Consider the following 19,642-nt stretch of genomic DNA (forward strand, 5'->3'; position numbering starts at 1 on the left):
GGACTTGCAAGCTCCTTGTTGCTGGTAGCTTTAGTTGTGGAGGAATCCAGCAAAGTTTGCAAATTTCTCACTGGGCACTGCCCTGTTGGCCAGGGCAAATGGCTGCAAAGAGAGGTTATTATGCATGGGAAAAAGAAGTCCTTTCCCCAGGGTCTGGGTGTCCGATGAAAGGTGGCCTTTGGGGCTGTAAGGACTTCCAGGGTCCTTGTTGCCAGCAGCTTTACTTTTGGAGAAAATCAGCCAAGTTTGCCAATTTCACACTGGGAACGATGCAGATGGACAGGGCGAGCGGCCTCAATCTGAGACCATTTTCCATGGGGAAAATGAAGTCATGTCCCCAGGGTCTGGGTGTGAGATAAAAGGTGGCCTTTGGGGCTCTAAGGACTTGTAAGCTCCTAGTTGCCGGCATCTTTAGTTGTGGAGGAATCCAGCAAAGTGTAAAAATTTCTCACTGGGCACTGCCCTGTTGGCCAGGGCAAATGGCTGCAAATGGAGGCCATTTTGCATGGGAAAAAGAAGTCCTTTCCCCAGGGTCTGGGTGTCAGATGAAATGTGGCCTTTGGGGCTCCAAGGACTTCCAGGGTCCTCGTTGCCAGCAGCTTTAGTTGTGGAGAAAATCAGCCAAGTTTCCAAATTTCACACCGGGAACGATGCAGATGGCCTGGGTGATTGGCCTCAAACTGACCCCATTTTCCATGGGGAAAAGAAGTCATGTCCCCAAGGTCTGGGTGTCAGATGAAAGTTGGACTTTAGGGCTCTAAGGACTTGCAAGCTCCTTGTTGCTGGCAGCTTTAGTTTTGGAGGAATCCAGCAAAGTTTGCAAATTTCTCACTGGGCACTGCCCTGTTGGCCAGGGCAAATGGCTGCAAATTGAGGCCATTTTCCATGGGGAAAATAAGTCATTGGCCCAGGGTCTGCGTATCAGACGAAAGGTGGCATCTGGGGCCCAAAGGAGTTGCAGGCTCCTCGATGCCAGCAGCTTTCGTTTTGGAGAAAATCAGCCAAGTTTGCAAATTTCACACCGGGAACGATGCAGAAGGCCAGGGCGAGTGGCCTCAAACTGACCCCATTTTCCATGGGGAAAAGAATTCATGTCCCCAGGGTCTGGGTGTCAGATGAAAGGCGGCCTTTGGGGCTCTAAGGACTTGCAAGCTCCTTGTTGCTGGCAGCTTTAACTGTGGAGGAATCCAGCAATGTTTAAAAATTTCTCACTGGGCACTGCCCTGTTGGCCAGGGCAAATGGCTGCAAATGGAGGCCATTTCCCATGGGAAAAAGAAGACCTTTCCCCAGGGTCTGGGTGTCCGATGAAAGGTGGCCATGGGGCTCTATGGATTCCCAGGGTCCTCGTTGCCAGCAGCTTTACTTTTGGAGAAAATCAGCCAAGTTTGCAAATTTCACACCGGGAACGATGGAGATGGCCAGGGCGAGTGGCCTCAAACTGACCCCATTTTCCATGGGGAAAAGAAGTCATGTCCCCAAGGTCTGGGTGTCAGATGAAAGGTGGCCTTTAGGGCTCTAAGGACTTGCAAGCTCCTTGTTGCCAGAAGCTTTAGTTTTGGAGGAATCCAGCAAAGTTTACAAATTTCTCAGTGGGCACTGCCCTGTTGGCCTTGGCAAATGGCTGCAAAGAGAGATTATGCATGGGAAAAAGAAGTCCTTTCCCCACGGTCTGAGTGTCCGATGAAAGGTGGTCTTTGGGGCTCTAAGGACTTCCAGCGTCCTCATTGCCGGCAGCTTTACTTTTGGAGAAAATCAGCCAAGTTTGCAAATTTCACACCGGGCACGATGCAGATGGCCAGGGCGAGTGGCCTCAAACTGACCCCATTTTCCATGGGGAAAATGAAGTCATGTCCCCAGGGTCTGGGTGTCAGATGAAAGCTGGCCTTTGGAGCTCTAAGGACTTGTAAGCTCCTAGTTGCTGGCAGCTTTAGTTGTGGAGGAATCCAGCAAAGTGTAAAAATGTCTCACTGGGCACTGCCCTGTTGGCCAGGGCAAATGGCTGCAAATGGCGGCCAGTTTGCATGGGAAAAAGAAGTCCTTTCCCCATAGCCTGGGTGTCAGATGAAACGTGGCCTTTGGGGCTCTAAGGACTTGCAGGGTACTACTTATTGGCAGAGTTCGTTTCGGAAAAATCCAGCAAAGGTTACAAATTTCTTGCTAGGCACCACCCTATTGGTTACGGCGAGAGGCCAGAAATGGAGGCCATTTTCCATGGGGAAAATGAAGTCATTGGCCCAGGGTCTGCGTATCAGAGGAAGGTGGCATCTGGGGCCCTAAGGAGTTGCAGGGTCCTCGTTGCCAGCAGCTTTACTTTTGGAGAAAATCAGCCATGATTGCAAATTTCACACTGGGCACGATGCAGATGGCCAGGGCGAGTGGCCTCAAACTGACCCCATTTTCCATGGGGAAAATGAAGTCATGTCCCCAGGGTCTGGGTGTCAGATGAAAGGCGGCCTTTGGGGCTCTAACAACTTCCAAGCTCCTAGTTGCCGGCAGCTTTAGTTGTGGAGGAATCCAGCAAAGTGTAAAAATTTCTCACTGGGCACTGCCCTATTGGCCAGGGCAAATGGCTGCAAATGGAAGCCATTTCCCATGGGGAAAATGAAGTCCTTTCCCCAGGGTCTGCGTATCAGATGAAAGGTGGCATCTGGGGCCCTAAGGAGTTCCGGGGTCCTCGTTGCCAGCAGCTTTAGTTTTGGAGAAAATCAGCCAAGTTTCCAAATTTCACACCGGGAACGATGCAGATGGGCAGGGCGAAAGGCCTCAAACTGACCCCATTTTCCCTGGGGAAAATGAAGTCATGTCCCCAGTGTTTGGGTGTCAGATGAAAGGTGGCCTTTGGGGCTCTAAGGACTTGCAAGCTCCTAGTTGTCGGCAGCTTTAGTTGTGGAGGAATCCAGCAAAGTTGGCAAATTTCTCACTGGGCACTGCCCTGTTGGCCAGGGCAAATGGCTACAAAGAGAGGTCATTTTGCATGGGAAAAAGAAGTCCTTTCCCCAGGGTCTGGGTGTCAGATGAAATGTGGCCTTTGGGGCTCCAAGGACTTCCAGGGTCCTCCTTGCCAGCCGCTTTACTTTTGGAGAAAATCCGCCAAGGTTGCAAATTTCACACCGGGAACGATGCAGATGGCCAGAGCGAGTGGCCTCATACTGATCCGATTTTCCATCTGGTCAATGAAGTCATGCCCCCAGGGTCTGGGTGTGTGATGAAAGGTGGACTTTGGGGCTCTAAGGACTTCCGGGGTCCTCGTTGCCAGCAGCTTTAGTTTTGGAGAAAATCAGCCAAGTTTGCAAATTTCACACCGGGAACAATGCAGATGGCCTGGGTGATTGGCCTCAAACTGACCCCATTTTCCATGGGGAAAATGAAGTCATGTCCCCAAGGTCTGGGTGTCAGATGAAAGTTGGACTTTAGGGCTCGAAGGACTTGCAAGCTCCTTGTTGCCAACAGCGTTAGTCCTGCAGAAATCCAGCAAAGTGTAAAAATTTCTCACTGGGCACTGCCCTGTTGGCCAGGGCAAATGGCTGCAAATTGAGGCCATTTCCCATGGGGAAAATGAAGTCATTGGCCCAGGGTCTGCGTATCAGATGAAAGGTGGCATCTGGGGCCCTAAGGAGTTCCGGGGTCCTCGTTGCCAGCAGCTTTAGTTTTGGAGAAAATCAGCCAAGTTTCCAAATTTCACACCGGGAACGATGCAGATGGGCAGGGCGAAAGGCCTCAAACTGACCCCATTTTCCCTGGGGAAAATGAAGTCATGTCCCCAGGGTCTGGGTGTCAGATGAAAGGTGGCCTTTGGAGCTAGAAGGACTTGCAAGCTCCTTGTTGCCAACAGCGTTATTCCTGCAGAAATCCAGCAAAGTGTAAAAATTTCTCACTGGGCACTGCCCTGTTGGCCAGGGCAAATGGCTGCAAATGGAGGCCATTTTGCATGGGAAAAAGAAGTCCTTTCCCCAGGGTCTGGGTGTCAGATGAAATGTGGCCTTTGGGGCTCCAAGGACTTCCAGGGTCCTCGTTGCCAGCAGCTTTAGTTGTGGAGAAAATCAGCCAAGTTTCCAAATTTCACACCGGGAACGATGCAGATGGCCTGGGTGATTGGCCTCAAACTGACCCCATTTTCCATGGGGAAAAGAAGTCATGTCCCCAAGGTCTGGGTGTCAGATGAAAGTTGGACTTTAGGGCTCTAAGGACTTGCAAGCTCCTTGTTGCTGGCAGCTTTAGTTTTGGAGGAATCCAGCAAAGTTTGCAAATTTCTCACTGGGCACTGCCCTGTTGGCCAGGGCAAATGGCTGCAAATTGAGGCCATTTTCCATGGGGAAAATAAGTCATTGGCCCAGGGTCTGCGTATCAGACGAAAGGTGGCATCTGGGGCCCAAAGGAGTTGCAGGCTCCTCGATGCCAGCAGCTTTCGTTTTGGAGAAAATCAGCCAAGTTTGCAAATTTCACACCGGGAACGATGCAGAAGGCCAGGGCGAGTGGCCTCAAACTGACCCCATTTTCCATGGGGAAAAGAATTCATGTCCCCAGGGTCTGGGTGTCAGATGAAAGGCGGCCTTTGGGGCTCTAAGGACTTGCAAGCTCCTTGTTGCTGGCAGCTTTAACTGTGGAGGAATCCAGCAATGTTTAAAAATTTCTCACTGGGCACTGCCCTGTTGGCCAGGGCAAATGGCTGCAAATGGAGGCCATTTCCCATGGGAAAAAGAAGACCTTTCCCCAGGGTCTGGGTGTCCGATGAAAGGTGGCCATGGGGCTCTATGGATTCCCAGGGTCCTCGTTGCCAGCAGCTTTACTTTTGGAGAAAATCAGCCAAGTTTGCAAATTTCACACCGGGAACGATGGAGATGGCCAGGGCGAGTGGCCTCAAACTGACCCCATTTTCCATGGGGAAAAGAAGTCATGTCCCCAAGGTCTGGGTGTCAGATGAAAGGTGGCCTTTAGGGCTCTAAGGACTTGCAAGCTCCTTGTTGCCAGAAGCTTTAGTTTTGGAGGAATCCAGCAAAGTTTACAAATTTCTCAGTGGGCACTGCCCTGTTGGCCTTGGCAAATGGCTGCAAAGAGAGATTATGCATGGGAAAAAGAAGTCCTTTCCCCACGGTCTGAGTGTCCGATGAAAGGTGGTCTTTGGGGCTCTAAGGACTTCCAGCGTCCTCATTGCCGGCAGCTTTACTTTTGGAGAAAATCAGCCAAGTTTGCAAATTTCACACCGGGCACGATGCAGATGGCCAGGGCGAGTGGCCTCAAACTGACCCCATTTTCCATGGGGAAAATGAAGTCATGTCCCCAGGGTCTGGGTGTCAGATGAAAGCTGGCCTTTGGAGCTCTAAGGACTTGTAAGCTCCTAGTTGCTGGCAGCTTTAGTTGTGGAGGAATCCAGCAAAGTGTAAAAATGTCTCACTGGGCACTGCCCTGTTGGCCAGGGCAAATGGCTGCAAATGGCGGCCAGTTTGCATGGGAAAAAGAAGTCCTTTCCCCATAGCCTGGGTGTCAGATGAAACGTGGCCTTTGGGGCTCTAAGGACTTGCAGGGTACTACTTATTGGCAGAGTTCGTTTCGGAAAAATCCAGCAAAGGTTACAAATTTCTTGCTAGGCACCACCCTATTGGTTACGGCGAGAGGCCAGAAATGGAGGCCATTTTCCATGGGGAAAATGAAGTCATTGGCCCAGGGTCTGCGTATCAGAGGAAGGTGGCATCTGGGGCCCTAAGGAGTTGCAGGGTCCTCGTTGCCAGCAGCTTTACTTTTGGAGAAAATCAGCCATGATTGCAAATTTCACACTGGGCACGATGCAGATGGCCAGGGCGAGTGGCCTCAAACTGACCCCATTTTCCATGGGGAAAATGAAGTCATGTCCCCAGGGTCTGGGTGTCAGATGAAAGGCGGCCTTTGGGGCTCTAACAACTTCCAAGCTCCTAGTTGCCGGCAGCTTTAGTTGTGGAGGAATCCAGCAAAGTGTAAAAATTTCTCACTGGGCACTGCCCTATTGGCCAGGGCAAATGGCTGCAAATGGAAGCCATTTCCCATGGGGAAAATGAAGTCCTTTCCCCAGGGTCTGCGTATCAGATGAAAGGTGGCATCTGGGGCCCTAAGGAGTTCCGGGGTCCTCGTTGCCAGCAGCTTTAGTTTTGGAGAAAATCAGCCAAGTTTCCAAATTTCACACCGGGAACGATGCAGATGGGCAGGGCGAAAGGCCTCAAACTGACCCCATTTTCCCTGGGGAAAATGAAGTCATGTCCCCAGTGTTTGGGTGTCAGATGAAAGGTGGCCTTTGGGGCTCTAAGGACTTGCAAGCTCCTAGTTGTCGGCAGCTTTAGTTGTGGAGGAATCCAGCAAAGTTGGCAAATTTCTCACTGGGCACTGCCCTGTTGGCCAGGGCAAATGGCTACAAAGAGAGGTCATTTTGCATGGGAAAAAGAAGTCCTTTCCCCAGGGTCTGGGTGTCAGATGAAATGTGGCCTTTGGGGCTCCAAGGACTTCCAGGGTCCTCCTTGCCAGCCGCTTTACTTTTGGAGAAAATCCGCCAAGGTTGCAAATTTCACACCGGGAACGATGCAGATGGCCAGAGCGAGTGGCCTCATACTGATCCGATTTTCCATCTGGTCAATGAAGTCATGCCCCCAGGGTCTGGGTGTGTGATGAAAGGTGGACTTTGGGGCTCTAAGGACTTCCGGGGTCCTCGTTGCCAGCAGCTTTAGTTTTGGAGAAAATCAGCCAAGTTTGCAAATTTCACACCGGGAACAATGCAGATGGCCTGGGTGATTGGCCTCAAACTGACCCCATTTTCCATGGGGAAAATGAAGTCATGTCCCCAAGGTCTGGGTGTCAGATGAAAGTTGGACTTTAGGGCTCGAAGGACTTGCAAGCTCCTTGTTGCCAACAGCGTTAGTCCTGCAGAAATCCAGCAAAGTGTAAAAATTTCTCACTGGGCACTGCCCTGTTGGCCAGGGCAAATGGCTGCAAATTGAGGCCATTTCCCATGGGGAAAATGAAGTCATTGGCCCAGGGTCTGCGTATCAGATGAAAGGTGGCATCTGGGGCCCTAAGGAGTTCAGGGTCCTCGTTGCCAGCAGCTTTAGTTTTGGAGAAAATCAGCCAAGTTTGCAAATTTCCCACCGGGAACGATGCAGATGGCCAGGGCGAGTGGCCTGAAACTGACCCCAATTTCCCTGGGGAAAATGAAGTCATGTCCCCAGGGTCTGGGTTTCAGATGAAAGCTGGCCTTTGGAGCTCTAAGGACTTGTAAGCTCCTAGTTGCCGGCAGCTTTAGTTGTGGAGGAGAATCCAGCAAAGTGAAAAAATTTCTCACTGCGCACTGCCCTGTTGGCCAGGGCAAATGGCTGCAAATGGAGGCCATTTTGCAGGGGAAAAAGAACTCCTTTCCCCAGGGTCTGGGTGTCAGATCAAAGGTGGCCTTTGGGGCTCTAAGGACTTGCAGGGTACTACTTACTGGCATATTTAGATTTGGAGAAATCCAGCAAAGATTGCAAATTTCTTGCTGGTAACCACCCTATTGGTCTGGGCGAGAGGCCAGAAATGGAGGCCATTTTCCATGGGGAAAATGAAGTCATTGGCCCAGGGTCTGCGTATCAGATGAAAGGTGGCATCTGGGGCCCTAAGGAGTTGCAGGTTCCTCCTTGCCAGCAGCTTTAGTTTTGGAGAAAGTCAGCCATGACTGCAAATTTCCCACCGGGAACGATGCAGATGGCCAGAGCGAGTGGCCTCATACTGATCCGATTTTCCATCCGGACAATGAAGTCATGCCCCCAGGGTCTGGGTGTCAGATGAAAGGTGGACTTTAGGGCTCTAAGGACTTGCAAGCTCCTTGTTGCTGGTAGCTTTAGTTGTGGAGGAATCCAGCAAAGTTTGCAAATTTCTCACTGGGCACTGCCCTGTTGGCCAGGGCAAATGGCTGCAAAGAGAGGTTATTATGCATGGGAAAAAGAAGTCCTTTCCCCAGGGTCTGGGTGTCCGATGAAAGGTGGCCTTTGGGGCTGTAAGGACTTCCAGGGTCCTTGTTGCCAGCAGCTTTACTTTTGGAGAAAATCAGCCAAGTTTGCCAATTTCACACTGGGAACGATGCAGATGGACAGGGCGAGCGGCCTCAATCTGAGACCATTTTCCATGGGGAAAATGAAGTCATGTCCCCAGGGTCTGGGTGTGAGATAAAAGGTGGCCTTTGGGGCTCTAAGGACTTGTAAGCTCCTAGTTGCCGGCATCTTTAGTTGTGGAGGAATCCAGCAAAGTGTAAAAATTTCTCACTGGGCACTGCCCTGTTGGCCAGGGCAAATGGCTGCAAATGGAGGCCATTTTGCATGGGAAAAAGAAGTCCTTTCCCCAGGGTCTGGGTGTCAGATGAAATGTGGCCTTTGGGGCTCCAAGGACTTCCAGGGTCCTCGTTGCCAGCAGCTTTAGTTGTGGAGAAAATCAGCCAAGTTTCCAAATTTCACACCGGGAACGATGCAGATGGCCTGGGTGATTGGCCTCAAACTGACCCCATTTTCCATGGGGAAAAGAAGTCATGTCCCCAAGGTCTGGGTGTCAGATGAAAGTTGGACTTTAGGGCTCTAAGGACTTGCAAGCTCCTTGTTGCTGGCAGCTTTAGTTTTGGAGGAATCCAGCAAAGTTTGCAAATTTCTCACTGGGCACTGCCCTGTTGGCCAGGGCAAATGGCTGCAAATTGAGGCCATTTTCCATGGGGAAAATAAGTCATTGGCCCAGGGTCTGCGTATCAGACGAAAGGTGGCATCTGGGGCCCAAAGGAGTTGCAGGCTCCTCGATGCCAGCAGCTTTCGTTTTGGAGAAAATCAGCCAAGTTTGCAAATTTCACACCGGGAACGATGCAGAAGGCCAGGGCGAGTGGCCTCAAACTGACCCCATTTTCCATGGGGAAAAGAATTCATGTCCCCAGGGTCTGGGTGTCAGATGAAAGGCGGCCTTTGGGGCTCTAAGGACTTGCAAGCTCCTTGTTGCTGGCAGCTTTAACTGTGGAGGAATCCAGCAATGTTTAAAAATTTCTCACTGGGCACAGCCCTGTTGGCCAGGGCAAATGGCTGCAAATGGAGGCCATTTCCCATGGGAAAAAGAAGACCTTTCCCCAGGGTCTGGGTGTCCGATGAAAGGTGGCCATGGGGCTCTATGGATTCCCAGGGTCCTCGTTGCCAGCAGCTTTACTTTTGGAGAAAATCAGCCAAGTTTGCAAATTTCACACCGGGAACGATGGAGATGGCCAGGGCGAGTGGCCTCAAACTGACCCCATTTTCCATGGGGAAAAGAAGTCATGTCCCCAAGGTCTGGGTGTCAGATGAAAGGTGGCCTTTAGGGCTCTAAGGACTTGCAAGCTCCTTGTTGCCAGAAGCTTTAGTTTTGGAGGAATCCAGCAAAGTTTACAAATTTCTCAGTGGGCACTGCCCTGTTGGCCTTGGCAAATGGCTGCAAAGAGAGATTATGCATGGGAAAAAGAAGTCCTTTCCCCACGGTCTGAGTGTCCGATGAAAGGTGGTCTTTGGGGCTCTAAGGACTTCCAGCGTCCTCATTGCCGGCAGCTTTACTTTTGGAGAAAATCAGCCAAGTTTGCAAATTTCACACCGGGCACGATGCAGATGGCCAGGGCGAGTGGCCTCAAACTGACCCCATTTTCCATGGGGAAAATGAAGTCATGTCCCCAGGGTCTGGGTGTCAGATGAAAGCTGGCCTTTGGAGCTCTAAGGACTTGTAAGCTCCTAGTTGCTGGCAGCTTTAGTTGTGGAGGAATCCAGCAAAGTGTAAAAATGTCTCACTGGGCACTGCCCTGTTGGCCAGGGCAAATGGCTGCAAATGGCGGCCAGTTTGCATGGGAAAAAGAAGTCCTTTCCCCATAGCCTGGGTGTCAGATGAAACGTGGCCTTTGGGGCTCTAAGGACTTGCAGGGTACTACTTATTGGCAGAGTTCGTTTCGGAAAAATCCAGCAAAGGTTACAAATTTCTTGCTAGGCACCACCCTATTGGTTAGGGCGAGAGGCCAGAAATGGAGGCCATTTTCCATGGGGAAAATGAAGTCATTGGCCCAGGGTCTGCGTATCAGAGGAAGGTGGCATCTGGGGCCCTAAGGAGTTGCAGGCTCCTCGTTGCCAGCAGCTTTACTTTTGGAGAAAATCAGCCATGATTGCAAATTTCACACTGGGCACGATGCAGATGGCCAGGGCGAGTGGCCTCAAACTGACCCCATTTTCCATGGGGAAAATGAAGTCATGTCCCCAGGGTCTGGGTGTCAGATGAAAGGCGGCCTTTGGGGCTCTAACAACTTCCAAGCTCCTAGTTGCCGGCAGCTTTAGTTGTGGAGGAATCCAGCAAAGTGTAAAAATTTCTCACTGGGCACTGCCCTATTGGCCAGGGCAAATGGCTGCAAATGGAAGCCATTTCCCATGGGGAAAATGAAGTCCTTTCCCCAGGGTCTGCGTATCAGATGAAAGGTGGCATCTGGGGCCCTAAGGAGTTCCGGGGTCCTCGTTGCCAGCAGCTTTAGTTTTGGAGAAAATCAGCCAAGTTTCCAAATTTCACACCGGGAACGATGCAGATGGGCAGGGCGAAAGGCCTCAAACTGACCCCATTTTCCCTGGGGAAAATGAAGTCATGTCCCCAGTGTTTGGGTGTCAGATGAAAGGTGGCCTTTGGGGCTCTAAGGACTTGCAAGCTCCTAGTTGTCGGCAGCTTTAGTTGTGGAGGAATCCAGCAAAGTTGGCAAATTTCTCACTGGGCACTGCCCTGTTGGCCAGGGCAAATGGCTACAAAGAGAGGTCATTTTGCATGGGAAAAAGAAGTCCTTTCCCCAGGGTCTGGGTGTCAGATGAAATGTGGCCTTTGGGGCTCCAAGGACTTCCAGGGTCCTCCTTGCCAGCCGCTTTACTTTTGGAGAAAATCCGCCAAGGTTGCAAATTTCACACCGGGAACGATGCAGATGGCCAGAGCGAGTGGCCTCATACTGATCCGATTTTCCATCTGGTCAATGAAGTCATGCCCCCAGGGTCTGGGTGTGTGATGAAAGGTGGACTTTGGGGCTCTAAGGACTTCCGGGGTCCTCGTTGCCAGCAGCTTTAGTTTTGGAGAAAATCAGCCAAGTTTGCAAATTTCACACCGGGAACAATGCAGATGGCCTGGGTGATTGGCCTCAAACTGACCCCATTTTCCATGGGGAAAATGAAGTCATGTCCCCAAGGTCTGGGTGTCAGATGAAAGTTGGACTTTAGGGCTCGAAGGACTTGCAAGCTCCTTGTTGCCAACAGCGTTAGTCCTGCAGAAATCCAGCAAAGTGTAAAAATTTCTCACTGGGCACTGCCCTGTTGGCCAGGGCAAATGGCTGCAAATTGAGGCCATTTCCCATGGGGAAAATGAAGTCATTGGCCCAGGGTCTGCGTATCAGATGAAAGGTGGCATCTGGGGCCCTAAGGAGTTCCGGGGTCCTCGTTGCCAGCAGCTTTAGTTTTGGAGAAAATCAGCCAAGTTTCCAAATTTCACACCGGGAACGATGCAGATGGGCAGGGCGAAAGGCCTCAAACTGACCCCATTTTCCCTGGGGAAAATGAAGTCATGTCCCCAGTGTTTGGGTGTCAGATGAAAGGTGGCCTTTGGGGCTCTAAGGACTTGCAAGCTCCTAGTTGTCGGCAGCTTTAGTTGTGGAGGAATCCAGCAAAGTTGGCAAATTTCTCACTGGGCACTGCCCTGTTGGCCAGGGCAAATGGCTGCAAAGAGAGGTTATTATGCATGGGAAAAAGAAGTCCTTTCCCCAGGGTCTGGGTGTCCGATGAAAGGTGGCCTTTGGGGCTGTAAGGACTTCCAGGGTCCTTGTTGCCAGCAGCTTTACTTTTGGAGAAAATCAGCCAAGTTTGCAAATTTCACACTGGGAACGATGCAGATGGACAGGGCAAGCGGCCTCAATCTCAGACCATTTTCCATGGGGAAAATGAAGTCATGTCCCCAGGGTCTGGGTGTGAGATAAAAGGTGGCCTTTGGGGCTCTAAGGACTTGTAAGCTCCTAGTTGCCGGCAGCTTTAGTTGTGGAGGAATCCAGCAAAGTGTAAAAATTTCTCACTAGGCACTGCCCTGTTGGCCAGGGCAAATGGCTGCAAATGGAGGCCATTTTGCAGGGGAAAAAGAAGTCCTTTCCCCAGGGTCTGGGTGTCAGATGAAATGTGGCCTTTGGGGCTCCAAGGACTTCCAGGGTCCTCGTTGCCAGCAGCATTACTTTTGGAGAAAATCAGCCATGTTTGCAAATTTCACACCGGGAACAATGCAGATGGCCTGGGTGATTGGCCTCAAACTGACCCCATTTTCCATGGGGAAAAGAAGTCATGTCCCCAAGGTCTGGGTGTCAGATGAAAGTTGGACTTTAGGGCTCTAAGGACTTGCAAGCTCCTTGTTGCTGGCAGCTTTAGTTTTGGAGGAATCCAGCAAAGTTTGCAAATTTCTCACTGGGCACTGCCCTGTTGGCCAGGGCAAATGGCTGCAAATTGAGGCCATTTTCCATGGGGAAAATAAGTCATTGGCCCAGGGTCTGCGTATCAGACGAAAGGTGGCATCTGGGGCCCAAAGGAGTTGCAGGCTCCTCGATGCCAGCAGCTTTCGTTTTGGAGAAAATCAGCCAAGTTTGCAAATTTCACACCGGGAACGATGCAGAAGGCCAGGGCGAGTGGCCTCAAACTGACCCCATTTTCCATGGGGAAAAGAATTCATGTCCCCAGGGTCTGGGTGTCAGATGAAAGGCGGCCTTTGGGGCTCGAAGGACTTGCAAGCTCCTTGTTGCTGGCAGCTTTAACTGTGGAGGAATCCAGCAATGTTTAAAAATTTCTCACTGGGCACTGCCCTGTTGGCCAGGGCAAATGGCTGCAAATGGAGGCCATTTCCCATGGGAAAAAGAAGACCTTTCCCCAGGGTCTGGGTGTCCGATGAAAGGTGGCCATGGGACTCTATGGATTCCCAGGGTCCTCGTTGCCAGCAGCTTTACTTTTGGAGAAAATCAGCCAAGTTTGCAAATTTCACACCGGGAACGATGGAGATGGCCAGGGCGAGTGGCCTCAAACTGACCCCATTTTCCATGAGGAAAAGAAGTCATGTCCCCAAGGTCTGGGTGTCAGATGAAAGGTGGCCTTTAGGGCTCTAAGGACTTGCAAGCTCCTTGTTGCCAGAAGCTTTAGTTTTGGAGGAATCCAGCAAAGTTTACAAATTTCTCAGTGGGCACTGCCCTGTTGGCCTTGGCAAATGGCTGCAAAGAGAGATTATGCATGGGAAAAAGAAGTCCTTTCCCCACGGTCTGAGTGTCCGATGAAAGGTGGTCTTTGGGGCTCTAAGGACTTCCAGCGTCCTCATTGCCGGCAGCTTTACTTTTGGAGAAAATCAGCCAAGTTTGCAAATTTCACACCGGGAACGATGCAGATGGCCAGGGCGAGTGGCCTCAAACTGACCCCATTTTCCATGGGGAAAAGAATTCATGTCCCCAGGGTCTGGGTGTCAGATGAAAGGCGGCCTTTGGGGCTCTAAGGACTTGCAAGCTCCTTGTTGCTGGCAGCTTTAACTGTGGAGGAATCCAGCAATGTTTAAAAATTTCTCACTGGGCACTGCCCTGTTGGCCAGGGCAAATGGCTGCAAATGGAGGCCATTTCCCATGGGAAAAAGAAGACCTTTCCCCAGGGTCTGGGTGTCCGATGAAAGGTGGCCATGGGGCTGTAAGGACTTCCAGGGTCCTTGTTGCCAGCAGCTTTACTTTTGGAGAAAATCAGCCAAGTTTGCAAATTTCACACTGGGAACGATGCAGATGGACAGGGCGAGCGGCCTCAATCTGAGACCATTTTCCATGGGGAAAATGAAGTCATGTCCCCAGGGTCTGGGTGTGAGATAAAAGGTGGCCTTTGGGGCTCTAAGGACTTGTAAGCTCCTAGTTGCCGGCAGCTTTAGTTGTGGAGGAATCCAGCAAAGTGTAAAAATTTCTCACTGGGCACTGCCCTGTTGGCCAGGGCAAATGGCTGCAAATGGAGGCCATTTTGCATGGGAAAAAGAAGTCCTTTCCCCAGGGTCTGGGTGTCAGATGAAATGTGGCCTTTGGGGCTCCAAGGACTTCCAGGGTCCTCGTTGCCAGCAGCATTACTTTTGGAGAAAATCAGCCATGTTTGCAAATTTCACACCGGGCACGATGCAGATGGCCTGGGTGATTGGCCTCAAACTGACCCCATTTTCCATGGGGAAAAGAAGTCATGTCCCCAAGGTCTGGGTGTCAGATGAAAGTTGGACTTTAGGGCTCTAAGGACTTGCAAGCTCCTTGTTGCTGGCAGCTTTAGTTTTGGAGGAATCCAGCAAAGTTTGCAAATTTCTCACTGGGCACTGCCCTGTTGGCCAGGGCAAATGGCTGCAAATTGAGGCCATTTTCCATGGGGAAAATAAGTCATTGGCCCAGGGTCTGCGTATCAGACGAAAGGTGGCATCTGGGGCCCAAAGGAGTTGCAGGCTCCTCGATGCCAGCAGCTTTCGTTTTGGAGAAAATCAGCCAAGTTTGCAAATTTCACACCGGGAACGATGCAGAAGGCCAGGGCGAGTGGCCTCAAACTGACCCCATTTTCCATGGGGAAAAGAATTCATGTCCCCAGGGTCTGGGTGTCAGATGAAAGGCGGCCTTTGGGGCTCGAAGGACTTGCAAGCTCCTTGTTGCTGGCAGCTTTAACTGTGGAGGAATCCAGCAATGTTTAAAAATTTCTCACTGGGCACTGCCCTGTTGGCCAGGGCAAATGGCTGCAAATGGAGGCCATTTCCCATGGGAAAAAGAAGACCTTTCCCCAGGGTCTGGGTGTCCGATGAAAGGTGGCCATGGGGCTCTATGGATTCCCAGGGTCCTCGTTGCCAGCAGCTTTACTTTTGGAGAAAATCAGCCAAGTTTGCAAATTTCACACCGGGAACGATGGAGATGGCCAGGGCGAGTGGCCTCAAACTGACCCCATTTTCCATGGGGAAAAGAAGTCATGTCCCGAAGGTCTGGGTGTCAGATGAAAGGTGGCCTTTAGGGCTCTAAGGACTTGCAAGCTCCTTGTTGCCAGAAGCTTTAGTTTTGGAGGAATCCAGCAAAGTTTACAAATTTCTCAGTGGGCACTGCCCTGTTGGCCTTGGCAAATGGCTGCAAAGAGAGATTATGCATGGGAAAAAGAAGTCCTTTCCCCACGGTCTGAGTGTCTGATGAAAGGTGGCCTTTGGGGCTCTAAGGACTTCCAGCGTCCTCATTGCCGGCAGCTTTACTTTTGGAGAAAATCAGCCAAGTTTGCAAATTTCACACCGGGCACGATGCAGATGGCCAGGGCGAGTGGCCTCAAACTGACCCCATTTTCCATGGGGAAAATGAAGTCATGTCCCCAGGGTCTGGGTGTCAGATGAAAGCTGGCCTTTGGAGCTCTAAGGACTTGTAAGCTCCTAGTTGCTGGCAGCTTTAGTTGTGGAGGAATCCAGCAAAGTGTAAAAATGTCTCACTGGGCACTGCCCTGTTGGCCAGGGCAAATGGCTGCAAATGGCGGCCAGTTTGCATGGGAAAAAGAAGTCCTTTCCCCATAGCCTGGGTGTCAGATGAAACGTGGCCTTTGGGGCTCTAAGGACTTGCAGGGTACTACTTATTGGCAGAGTTCGTTTCGGAAAAATCCAGCAAAGGTTACAAATTTCTTGCTAGGCACCACCCTATTGGTTACGGCGAGAGGCCAGAAATGGAGGCCATTTTCCATGGGGAAAATGAAGTCATTGGCCCAGGGTCTGCGTATCAGAGGAAGGTGGCATCTGGGGCCCTAAGGAGTTGCAGGGTCCTCGTTGCCAGCAGCTTTACTTTTGGAGAAAATCAGCCATGATTGCAAATTTCACACTGGGCACGATGCAGATGGCCAGGGCGAGTGGCCTCAAACTGACCCCATTTTCCATGGGGAAAATGAAGTCATGTCCCCAGGGTCTGGGTGTCAGATGAAAGGCGGCCTTTGGGGCTCTAACAACTTCCAAGCTCCTTGTTGCCGGCAGCTTTAGTTGTGGAGGAATCCAGCAAAGGGTAAAAATTTCTCACTGGGCACTGCCCTATTGGCCAGGGCAAATGGCTGCAAATGGAAGCCATTTCCCATGGGGAAAATGAAGTCATTGGCCCAGGGTCTGCGTACCAGATGAAAGGTGGCATCTGGGGCCCTAAGGAGTTCCGGGGTCCTCGTTGCCAGCAGCTTTAGTTTTGGAGAAAATCAGCCAAGTTTCCAAATTTCACACCGGGAACGATGCAGATGGGCAGGGCGAAAGGCCTCAAACTGACCCCATTTTCCCTGGGGAAAATGAAGTCATGTCCCCAGTGTTTGGGTGTCAGATGAAAGGTGGCCTTTGGGGCTCTAAGGACTTGCAAGCTCCTAGTTGTCGGCAGCTTTAGTTGTGGAGGAATCCAGCAAAGTTGGCAAATTTCTCACTGGGCACTGCCCTGTTGGCCAGGGCAAATGGCTGCAAATGGAGGCCATTTTGCATGGGAAAAAGAAGTCCTTTCCCCACGGTCTGGGTGTCAGATGAAATGTGGCCTTTGGGGCTCCAAGGACTTCCAGGGTCCTCCTTGCCAGCCGCTTTACTTTTGGAGAAAATCCGCCAAGGTTGCAAATTTCACACCGGGAACGATGCAGATGGCCAGAGCGAGTGGCCTCATACTGATCCGATTTTCCATCTGGTCAATGAAGTCATGCCCCCAGGGTCTGGGTGTGTGATGAAAGGTGGACTTTGGGGCTCTAAGGACTTCCGGGGTCCTCGTTGCCAGCAGCTTTAGTTTTGGAGAAAATCAGCCAAGTTTGCAAATTTCACACCGGGAACAATGCAGATGGCCTGGGTGATTGGCCTCAAACTGACCCCATTTTCCATGGGGAAAATGAAGTCATGTCCCCAAGGTCTGGGTGTCAGATGAAAGTTGGACTTTAGGGCTCGAAGGACTTGCAAGCTCCTTGTTGCCAACAGCGTTAGTCCTGCAGAAATCCAGCAAAGTGTAAAAATTTCTCACTGGGCACTGCCCTGTTGGCCAGGGCAAATGGCTGCAAATTGAGGCCATTTCCCATGGGGAAAATGAAGTCATTGGCCCAGGGTCTGCGTATCAGATGAAAGGTGGCATCTGGGGCCCTAAGGAGTTCAGGGTCCTCGTTGCCAGCAGCTTTAGTTTTGGAGAAAATCAGCCAAGTTTGCAAATTTCCCACCGGGAACGATGCAGATGGCCAGGGCGAGTGGCCTGAAACTGACCCCAATTTCCCTGGGGAAAATGAAGTCATGTCCCCAGGGTCTGGGTTTCAGATGAAAGCTGGCCTTTGGAGCTCTAAGGACTTGTAAGCTCCTAGTTGCCGGCAGCTTTAGTTGTGGAGGAGAATCCAGCAAAGTGAAAAAATTTCTCACTGCGCACTGCCCTGTTGGCCAGGGCAAATGGCTGCAAATGGAGGCCATTTTCCATGGGGAAAAAGAAGTCCTTTACCAGGGTCTGGGTGTCAGATGAAATGTGGCCTTTGGGGCTCTAAGGACTTCTGGGGTCATCGTTGCCAGCAGCTTTAGTTGTGGAGAAAATCAGCCAAGTTTCCAAATTTCACACCGGGAACGATGCAGATGGCCAGGGCGAGTGGCCTCAAACTGACCCCATTTTCCATGGGGAAAAGAATTCATGTCCCCAGGGTCTGGGTGTCAGATGAAAGGCGGCCTTTGGGGCTCTAAGGACTTGCAAGCTCCTTGTTGCTGGCAGCTTTAACTGTGGAGGAATCCAGCAATGTTTAAAAATTTCTCACTGGGCACTGCCCTGTTGGCCAGGGCAAATGGCTGCAAATGGAGGCCATTTCCCATGGGAAAAAGAAGACCTTTCCCCAGGGTCTGGGTGTCCGATGAAAGGTGGCCATGGGGCTCTATGGATTCCCAGGGTCCTCGTTGCCAGCAGCTTTACTTTTGGAGAAAATCAGCCAAGTTTGCAAATTTCACACCGGGAACGATGGAGATGGCCAGGGCGAGTGGCCTCAAACTGACCCCATTTTCCATGGGGAAAAGAAGTCATGTCCCGAAGGTCTGGGTGTCAGATGAAAGGTGGCCTTTAGGGCTCTAAGGACTTGCAAGCTCCTTGTTGCCAGAAGCTTTAGTTTTGGAGGAATCCAGCAAAGTTTACAAATTTCTCAGTGGGCACTGCCCTGTTGGCCTTGGCAAATGGCTGCAAAGAGAGATTATGCATGGGAAAAAGAAGTCCTTTCCCCACGGTCTGAGTGTCCGATGAAAGGTGGCCTTTGGGGCTCTAAGGACTTCCAGCGTCCTCATTGCCGGCAGCTTTACTTTTGGAGAAAATCAGCCAAGTTTGCAAATTTCACACCGGGCACGATGCAGATGGCCAGGGCTAGTGGCCTCAAACTGACTCCATTTTCCATGGGGAAAATGAAGTCATGTCCCCAGGGTCTGGGTGTCAGATGAAAGGTGGCCTTTGGGGCTCTAAGGACTTGCAAGCTCCTACTTGCTGGCAGCTTTAGTTGTGGAGGAATCCAGCAAAGTGTAAAAATGTCTCACTGGGCACTGCCCTGTTGGCCAGGGCAAATGGCTGCAAATGGCGGCCATTTTGCATGGGAAAAAGAAGTCCTTTCCCCATAGCCTGGGTGTCAGATGAAACGTGGCCTTTGGGGCTCTAAGGACTTGCAGGGTACTACTTATTGGCAGAGTTCGTTTCGGAAAAATCCAGCAAAGGTTACAAATTTCTTGCTAGGCACCACCCTATTGGTTACAGCGAGAGGCCAGAAATGGAGGCCATTTTCCATGGGGAAAATGAAGTCATTGGCCCAGGGTCTGCGTATCAGAGGAAGGTGGCATCTGGGGCCCTAAGGAGTTGCAGGGTCCTCGTTGCCAGCAGCTTTACTTTTGGAGAAAATCAGCCATGATTGCAAATTTCACACTGGGCACGATGCAGATGGCCAGGGCGAGTGGCCTCAAACTGACCCCATTTTCCATGGGGAAAATGAAGTCATGTCCCCAGGGTCTGGGTGTCAGATGAAAGGCGGCCTTTGGGGCTCTAACAACTTCCAAGCTCCTTGTTGCCGGCAGCTTTAGTTGTGGAGGAATCCAGCAAAGGGTAAAAATTTCTCACTGGGCACTGCCCTATTGGCCAGGGCAAATGGCTGCAAATGGAAGCCATTTCCCATGGGGAAAATGAAGTCCTTTCCCCAGGGTCTGCGTACCAGATGAAAGGTGGCATCTGGGGCCCTAAGGAGTTCCGGGGTCCTCGTTGCCAGCAGCTTTAGTTTTGGAGAAAATCAGCCAAGTTTCCAAATTTCACACCGGGAACGATGCAGATGGGCTGGGCGAGTGGCCTCAAACTGACCCCATTTTCCCTGGGGAAAATGAAGTCATGTCCCCAGTGTTTGGGTGTCAGATGAAAGGTGGCCTTTGGGGCTCTAAGGACTTGCAAGCTCCTAGTTGTCGGCAGCTTTAGTTGTGGAGGAATCCAGCAAAGTTGGCAAATTTCTCACTGGGCACTGCCCTGTTGGCCAGGGCAAATGGCTGCAAATGGAGGCCATTTTGCATGGGAAAAAGAAGTCCTTTCCCCACGGTCTGGGTGTCAGATGAAATGTGGCCTTTGGGGCTCCAAGGACTTCCAGGGTCCTCCTTGCCAGCCGCTTTACTTTTGGAGAAAATCCGCCA

Source organism: Agelaius tricolor, unplaced genomic scaffold (assembly GCF_023055355.1).
Source record: "Agelaius tricolor isolate 1412-34295 unplaced genomic scaffold, bAgeTri1.0.p SCAF_16, whole genome shotgun sequence".
NCBI lineage: Eukaryota > Metazoa > Chordata > Aves > Passeriformes > Icteridae > Agelaius > Agelaius tricolor.